This window comes from Cucurbita maxima, unplaced genomic scaffold (genome assembly GCF_002738345.1).
Source record: "Cucurbita maxima cultivar Rimu unplaced genomic scaffold, Cmax_1.0 Cma_Scf00102, whole genome shotgun sequence".
NCBI classification, from domain to species: Eukaryota; Viridiplantae; Streptophyta; class Magnoliopsida; order Cucurbitales; family Cucurbitaceae; genus Cucurbita; species Cucurbita maxima.
Genome location: NW_019272118.1, coordinates 197,260 through 206,978, shown reverse-complemented (window position 1 = coordinate 206,978; position 9,719 = coordinate 197,260). Strand labels below are relative to the sequence as shown.

Here is a 9,719-nt window from a genome sequence, read left to right as displayed (position 1 = left end):
CGTATCGAAGTGCTATGGTCATGACAGATTGATAAAAACAATATGGTCACGATGGATTCATAAAAAAATACGATTAGGTTATGGGTAGAAAGGGATATAGAATGATAGCGTTAGGATACGTTCCTATAACGTTATGACTAAGGTACGTTCAGGTAACGACACAACTGTGTATGTCTAAGGACGTTAAATCTATGATAAGTTTGGGAAGGATATAACCACAAAGTGTTTACGATATGATATGATTATGATACGACATGTGAAGGATAGATATATATCCAACAAGTGTCAAAGAGGGGCGTGAGAATAAATTATTCTCAAGCTTTCTTTACATCAGTCAAAGCTTTCAAAATTAAGGGTTTTCTTTTTTCTTCTTCCTTCTTTCTCCTTTTTCAGTTTTTTTTTTTTTTTTAATAAGAAAAAGTTAAATGTGAGAATGAAGAAGTTAGAAAGAAGAAAGAAATGAATGTAATAAAACTTTTCCATCGTTAGGAATGGAAATGGTGAATGGGTCCTTGACGACAGTCGACCGCTATACTCAAGTTTTGGATGTAAGTGATGATTATCGGCAATATAAGTTGTGTCAAGCGATCCATTTGTTGAGAGTTCCGTAAGAGGCACACAAGTAAGAATGTTGGATATAACTACTCTTTCACATATGAGGAATGAGTCTCATAGATCCAACTACAATATCAAAGAAACTTCGGGTGGTAGTGATTGCTTGCATTGGTGTCTCCGTGGTATCCCAGACACATGTAACATGATTTTTCTTGCTCAAATATAGCTTCATTTGTCTTAAAAGTTCACTTTTGAGTAATTTAGGAACGCTTCTTAATTTGCAGATGATCACTCTGAGGTGGGTTTGTTAGTGAAGATGCAATTATATAATAAGAGCTTTATATCAATGGTTCCATTTATATCTATAAATGAAATTTGTGGTGTATTTTTTGGAAATTCAACAATAATCATCCGTTATTTGGTTACCATTCTGAAGAAATTCAACTTTCGACCTTTTGTGAACTCTCAAAGCTACTTGCAAAGTACTGTCGATTATGATCCATAATACTCACCAACTCGAAATTGAGGTTTGTTCATGTTTGAAAATGTGACAAACCAAAAGACAAGATGCTAATTAATATTGTTTGTGATTGTTGTTGTGAATTCTTCATCTTTGAATACATATTTTGGTTGGCTTATGAATTTTTCCATCTTTTACAAATATTATTTTTTTAGTTCGGGCCTAATTTCATAATAGGCGATTGCAATATTTTAAGTTACTTTTAGGATTAAAGGACGATGAATAAAGTAGTTACCGCCAGTTCTTTTTAAATGCATCTAATTTTGATCTAGAACATAAATGCTTCCTAATTATTTTATTTATTTTTATGAATTAGGTTATGAAGATCATTTGAATTATAAACGCTTTAATTCAAACAATATTTAATAACTAATCATTTTAATATTTATACTCAAATATACTAACAAGTACTAGTAACACCAATCTCAATGACATAAAGAATACAACTATTATCTCGAACTATAAAGAATTTAATTCCAACCTATTCTAATGGACAATCTCTTTATTAGACTCTATTGTAAGATTTCACTTCATCAATTTAAGTAGCGTTCAACTACAACTATAAATATCAAATTCTTAAGTATTCATGAACAAATCGGTCTAACAATGTCTCTTGGAACTATTTACCAAAGTTGTTAGAATGAGCCGTGTGGAATGGTTGCCTTTAGATGCTCTAGTACCAATTAAGGATGTGAATATCCTAGTAGTGCAAAATGCAGGAAGGTTCGTAGTTGAAGAGAATAACGAGAATAGTGGACATCGTTTCATCTACAAGTGTGTGGTGAATGGTCTGGTTGGTATGACTAGAGAACGTTGTCCTCGTAGAATTTATATTATTGTGATAGAAGTTATAAATAACGATGATATTCCTTGGTCTTTTATTACAACGGTGTAGAACTTTCTTTTTGTGCATATAATATATCCATCGCCACTTATAAGCTCTCATCTTTTAAAGAAGTTCTCGAGTTCCTTGTCCCCAAGTAGCAATAAAACTACTAGAATGCTATCTCTACTTATAATAAGCCCTCTCTCTCTCGAAATATACGTGTGTGTTTGTGGGTGTATTATTCTCTTTTATTAATGAAATATGGCATAGTCATAATGATATTATGAGTATCTTTTCTATCCCTCCCTTCCTTATGGTTATATAAAGAATATGAAGTGTAAAAGTAATTTGTTACTTTTGAACTTAAAATGCTTATAATTCAATTTATCTTTGTTATCAACAATAATTATCAAACGGTATATAATTTTGTCTAAGTAAGGTCGCTTCTCATTCCCTATATGATATCGTAACACAAAATCGAGCGGAAGGGTTAACGATAAAATGATAACAAAAACTCATTCGTCGAACTAACTATAAATGAAGGGTTGGTTGGAAACCATGTCTATACTTCTTTTCTTTAATCACGGATAACTAAAGATATATAAGAACAACAGAATATGACATGCCCAGTCAAAACATAAAAAATTTCTTGCCATGTTATAGTTAATGAATATGGTTTTCACAAAGATCTGACGTCACACTTCATGATTGGGGACCAATACAGTGAGCTATGGTCGTCCATACCGTCCTTTGGTCCAATTATGTTAAGCAAATGTTGCAGCAAGCAAAGAGTTTTTAATAAGTTCGCTATTGCAAAGAGCTCGGTTTAAGGCACAAATGTCTCTAATGTGAAAGGCGCACCAATTCAATGAGATTTAAGTAACCATGAATAAGACACATGATACAGCTCGTAAACGAAACGATGTCCATGACTCTTGTTATTTTCTTCCACTACAAACCTTCTAGCCTCTTGCACTTTTTTGTCATTGACATCCTTAATTGGAATTAGAATTGAAGGAAACACTTCTACACAACTCATTATGGAACACCTTTGATAGATAGTTTCAACAGATTTACTTTACTGAGGAATACTTTAAAATTCGATATTTATAGTTGAACGCTACTTAAATTGATGAAGTAAAATCTTACCACAGAGGTTAATAAATCGTTTGTCTATTAGAAGAGAGCTTGAAATTAAATTCTTTATAGTTGGGATAAAGGATGTTTTAGTCAAACCAAGTATACTTTTTAGTTTTAAAATAAATTAATTTTTTAGTTTAAAATAAATTGAATTTTTAGTTTTAATTTTATTCCAAATAAATTAATTTTGATGTGGTGTTATATATTTTAATAAAATAAATATTAACTTAATCAACAAAAATTTGTATTTTTTTTTAAATTATATTCTAAATTAATAAAAAAACCATCGAACTTTGCACTTTATCTAAAAAAAAACTCATAATTTAAAAAAAAAAATACTGGTGAATTAAAAAAAAAATGTCAAAACTATGTTTAACTTTTAAAAGTGTTTAAAAAAAGATAGATGAGGAGAAAATTGTGTTCATGGGGAGAAAATTGAAGGTCATTTTAGGGGAATGATTTTCAGGATTAGTATAAGATCCTGAAAACATAGCAAGAAGTAATGGTTTCGGAATTACTAAGTTTTACTCACTCCATGTTTATCATTTGTTTTCAAGTAACTAAGAGTTGGTCGTGGATGAGAGCAGACTTTGGAGTGTGGGCCATGGACTAACTCTGTTTTTAATCTAGTATTTTTTTTTTCTTCTTTTAAGTCCGCTTCTTATTTTGTGTTTGTAAGAGTATGTATATGTAACACCCAAAAAATGAAGGAAATTAGCTCCCATAAGTATAAGCCACTCATGAAAGACCCAAAGGATAGAAAGGAAAAAAATTAAAGGATTAAGGAAGAACAAGGTACTTAGTCAAGTGAGTACCTTACCGAGTGATTTCAAGGAGTTAAAAGGCCTTTTGAAAAGAATTGGAAAGGAAAAAGTAAATGAAAATGGCAAAAAAGTCATTTTATCAATTATCAAATATCTTTCCGGATTTGTAATTCCTTATCTAGAAGGAACCTCAAGATTCAAAATTAGGGGAAAATGATAAAAAAATGGATGAGGAATTTGTAGAAAAATTGTGGATTTTTCGAGAAAAATAATAATAAAATATTCAGAAAGTGGCAAATTACCAAAATACCCCTGGAAGAATGGATAATCACATAAATGCCACTCTAATTAGAATCAGAGCATCTACCGTGACCATCTGAGAAAATTCCTTCTAACTCAAATCTCAACCATCAGATCTCATCCAAAATTTGATATGATCTAGAACGAACACGCACGGATCATCACATCCAACAACTAGTATTCAAAGCCAAGGTCGGTAAGGCTATGATTGGATTTGATATCTCCTAAAAATTATCCAAAAAGTTCGATCTCTAAATAATGAAGATTCTGAAGCTCTCAATGTCGGTTTAAGCTCCTCCTATAAAGTCTGAAGTAGGAGCAACAATATGGAATAAGAACCGAGAAAGGTCGATCCCCCAATCGAAGGTAATAAGTGTTTAGATTGTGGGTCTCCTACTCTCAGATTTCTTCCAAATTCGGGAGCAATCCTCCACCATTTCTCTTCAAACTTTTTCCTACAGTTTCTCAACAAGGTTACCCACAAGTTCTATGAAGGAATAGAGTGCTGAAGGTGCCTAGAATCCATTCCCCTAATTCAATCCGCCATTGAAGAACTTCAAGAAAAACTTGAAAATCCAATCCGTGGATACATGATGACTCGTCGAGCAAGAATGATTCCAATCTGTTTCTGCACCTCCAAGGAATGCTTCCATAGAAGACCACGAAAAAAAATAACCTTGAGAGCGTGCTGAATTGAAGGAAATAGGTTTCGAAATTAAATTGGGGATAAGAGTCGAATTCCTAACTACGATCTCTGTTCCTTTAAATTAAGGATTCCTCTAGCTTCAGAAGAAGAAGTTGAGTAAACTTGATGAAGGAATCGAGAGCTGAAACGTCATAGAACAAGCTACCCACGAGATCGAAAATCTGGCATTTCAAGTGAGTTGCATACCGAGAACGATTTCTAGAAATTAAGATCCTACACTCAAAGACGTTCCTCCAAACCAATTCCTTTAGCCTGAAGAAAGGATATGGAAGAGGTTCAATGAAGAAATAGGGCCTTGAAACTTCTAGAATCAACTACCCAATAAGAAATCCTTGACTTTTTCTCCAGCGAAAAATCAGATGACTTTGGAAGCGAATATCTTAGGCTACGATCCACGAGAATGTATCAAATAAATTCCTAGCCCTTTCTTGTAACATCCATCTTTAAGTTTCACGAAGAAATCGAGGAGAGAAACGTTGTACATGTGGCTGTACAGGCTGAGTTTCAGATGGCGGAGATGCGAAAAATGCGCATCTTCTTCCTGTTTAAAGGAAGAAAACGATGATACGGGCAGTTCAACTAAATTGTCCAAGTCAACTCAAAATTTGATCTTTTCACATGTTTTCTCAATTTTAACCCCATTCCGGACCGATTCTCATGAAAAATATTATGATTTCATAAACTGACACAATAGGGAGTATGTGGAAGTAAATTTGAAGTAATTCAGATACTGGAAGCTCAAGAATGGAGGTCCCAAACGTCGACGACGAGGCAAGTAGCCCCCTTGGACTCTTTGTTAAGAAATACTGGTAGAAATCTCTTGGATTTGCCTCCTTGGACTCTTTGTTAAGAAATATTGGTAGAAATCTCTTGGATGGATTTGCCCCCTTGGACTCTTTGTTAAGAAATACTGGTAGAAATCTCTTGGATGGATTTGCCCCCTTGGACTCTTTGTTAAGAAATACTGGTAGAAATCTCTTGGATGGATTTGCCCCCTTGGATTCTTTGTTAAGAAATACTGGTAGAAATCTCTTGGATGGATTTGCCCCCTTGGACTCTTTGTTAAGAAATACTGGTAGAAATCTCTTGGATGGATTTGCCCCCTTGGACTCTTTGTTAAGAAATACTGGTAGAAATCTCTTGGATGGATATGCCCCCTTGGACTCTTTGTTAAGAAATACGGGTAGAGATCTCTTGGATGGATTTGCCCTGGATTTGCCTCCTTGGACTCTTTGTTAAGAAATACTGGTAGAAATCTCTTGGATGGATTTGCCCCCTTGGACACTTTGTTAAGAAATACTGGTAGAAATCTCTTGGATGAATTTGCCCCCTTGGACACTTTGTTAAGAAATACTGGTAGAAATCTCTTGGATGAATTTGCCCCCTTGGACTCATTGTTAAGAAATACTGGTAGAAATCTCTTGGATGGATTTGCCCCTTGGACTCTTTGTTAAGAAATACCCCCTTGTACTCTTTGTTAAGAAATACTGGTAGAAATCGCTTGGATTTGCCCCCTTGGACTCTTTGTTAAGAAATACTGGTAGAAATCTCTTGGATTTGCCCCCTTGGACTCTTTGTTAAGAAATACTGGTAGAAATCCCTTGGACTCTTTGTTAAGAAATACTGGTAGAAATCCCTTGGACTCTTTGTTAAGAAATACTGGTAGTTTGCCCCCTTGCACTCTTGGATTTGCCCCCTTGCACTCTTGAAATACTGGTAGAGAAATACTGTAGAAATCTTAGATTTTGCCCCCCTTGCACTCTTGAAATACTGGTAGAGAAATACTTGTAGAGAAATACTGGTAGAAATCTTGGATTTGCCCCCCCCCCTTGCACTCTTTGTTAAGAAATACTGGTAGAAATACTGGTAGAAATCTTGGATTTGCCCCCTTGCACTCTTTGTTAAGAAATACTGGTAGAAATACTGGTAGAAATCTTGGATTTGCCCCCTTGCACTCTTTGTTAAGAAATACTGGTAGAAATACTGGTAGAAATCTTGGATTTGCCCCCTTGCACTCTTTGTTAAGAAATACGGGTAGAAATACTGGTAGAAATCTTGGATTTGCCCCCTTGCACTCTTTGTTAAGAAATACTGGTAGAAATACGGGTAGAAATCTTGGATTTGCCCCCTTGCACTCTTTGTTAAGAAATACTGGTAGAAATACTGGTAGAAATCTTGGATTTGCCCCCTTGCACTCTTTGTTAAGAAATACTGGTAGAAATACTGGTAGAAATCTTGGATTTGCCCCCTTGCACTCTTTGTTAAGAAATACTGGTAGAAATACTGGTAGAAATCTTGGAATCTTGGATTTGCCCCCTTGCACTCTTTGTTAAGAAATACTGTAGAAATACTGGTAGAAATCGAAATACTGGTAGAAATCTTGGATTTGCCCCCTTGCACTCTTTGTTAAGAAATACTGGTAGAAATCGAAATACTGGTAGAAATCGAAATACTGGTAGAAATCTTGGATTTGCCCCCTTGCACTCTTTGTTAAGAAATACTCGTAGAAATCGAAATACTGGTAGAAATTACTGGTAGAAATCTTGGATTTGCCCCCTTGGTTAATTAAGAAATACTAAAATCTTGGATTTCGTAAAATCTTGGATTTCGCCCTTGGTTAATTACTCACTCCAGTATATGAGCTCCATTACTCACTCCAGTATATGAGCTCCGTAGCTAATACGGAGCATATGGAATTTGATGGTCATTCGATAAGAATAAATAGGTAATAGGTAAACAAGAAATGTCTTGTGTTGTCATTCCTTATTTTGTTATTTCGCATCAAGGTGATTTCTTAAAGATCCTACCGGGAGTTGAACCCAGGTCGTTGGTTTCAAAGTCAAAAGTGCTAACCACTACACCATAGAACACCTTGTAAAACTTTGTTTTGGAATGGTTTTCCTATTTTATGCAGATTCCACAAGAAGAGAGATCCTATCACGAGTCAAACTCAAGTTATTGGATTCAAAGTTCTAGAGCTATTTTATCTAACTCATTGTAATCTTGAGCACGTTTAGAGTGGTTGTAGAAGTTACCTCCAGTGTTGATCGAAGCTCTTTGAGAACATGTAATTTTATATATTTCTTATAGTTAATTTATATATTGTTGTATATTACAAACAAATTGAAATAATATTTTACATCTCGGTCTTTCTTTCTTCCATGCAAAACTTAACATGAAAACTATATTATTTCAATATTCCTTCGAGAAACAAGGGTTGAAAACTATATTATTTCAAACCCTCCATTATTGCTTCTACCTTGCATAAAAATGCTTCCACTAAATCATGTTACTAACTAGTTAGTTTGGTTCGGTTCAATTCTTGGGACCACTATATTGAATCGACCTATCTCAATTAAACTCTTGATAATATAAAAATCATAAGTTTCTTAAATTACGTTAACTTAAATGTTTTGTCTATGAACAAAGTGTCTGTCTAAAATAAAAGGGCCCAACCAAATTCAAATTAGTGACCTCTTAATCTGCAATCAAATGCTCTACCACTGAGCTATGGACCCATTTTGCACGATTTCAACCTTAGTTATCCCTTCTACAGAGTGTCGGTCCAAATGTGTAAAAAGTGTTTGTCCAAAATAGAAGAGCCCAACCAAGTTCAAACTGGTGACCGGTCAAATTCTCTACCACTGAGCCATGGATCCATTTTGTAGGATTTTAACCTTAGTGACAACTTAGACATAGTGTCGGTCCAAAAAGTGTAACAAATTTCTATCCAAGATAGAAGGGCCCAGCTAGGTTCGAATTGGTGACCTCTTGATCTGCAGTCAAATGCTACCAAATAACTCTTAGATTGAACTTGGAATCTAAGATCGTCACTCTTAGATTCCAAGGCGACTCACTCAAGAATTAGCTTGATCATGACTAATCCAATGAATAGATTTTAACACCAAACCTAAAACAAGGTTTGAAAGAAACATAACACCCAAATTGTTTCAAACACAAAGTTTTTGTATTCCATAATGTTTTCAAACTTGAATATTACAAGCATTTAATACACTAAAATGATAATTCATACATAATGTAGTTCATCTACAAACTACCAAAAGCTATTATTGAAGAAAATAAGACATAACATAAATAATCTTAAATGTAATTCAACTCCAAAGGATAAAATGTCTTCAAATTACATTCAGATATCAAAGTGATATTTTATTGCCACTCAATTCTTTTCTTGATTTATTGTAATTGAACTTAAAAGTGTAACAAATACGCTCAATTTATTTTAAATTTTCTTTAAAAATTTTGTACACAAGAGTACAATGGAAATAATATATATTTTTTACTGTTTTGTAATTTGTAGTGTTTGATGCTTTTTGATTTAACCCTAGGGTTCTATTTACGGTGAACATGTGATAATTTTTGTCAAATTATATATTTGAATACCTAATCCATTAAGATATAATATTTTATTTAAATAATATTAAAATGTCGTAGAATATCATAATATATGTTTAATTAATATGAATCTCATTCAAATTTCAAATATATATTTTTATTTAATGTTTATGATACACATCAATTATTTTAATATTTAACATATAAAATACGTTAATATGTTTTGATATTATACTTCAAGACTATAGGAACTTGCTCAGAGGACCTGAATGTTACGTTGGCCCAATGCATCTTATGGACGATTCAAAACTATGGTGGCGCTGGAAGGTGAATTGTATATAAAACCTGGTCGTGCACCAAAAAATCATGGGAAGACCATTGATAGAATTGAAGCAATCGACCCTCTCCTGGATGGGTTTCCAATCAAAAATCTAATGTTTGATGTTGACTCTTTTGAAGAAAGAGCCACACGATCGAAGAACAAGAAACGTGGCGGTAGCTTTGAGAACTCTATCACACACATAAGAAAACGTGTCGAAGAGTTAGACGTTACAC

The 9,719-nt window shown here is 34.0% G+C and overlaps 1 non-coding gene across 1 annotated transcript; it reads right to left on the bottom strand.

Annotated features, from left to right (window-relative positions):
* Positions 1-8,257: 8,257 nt before the first annotated feature.
* On the bottom strand, positions 8,258-8,329 carry TRNAC-GCA. The gene has a single exon. It is a non-coding gene; the product is annotated as a tRNA-Cys (tRNA).
* Positions 8,330-9,719: the final 1,390 nt, after the last annotated feature.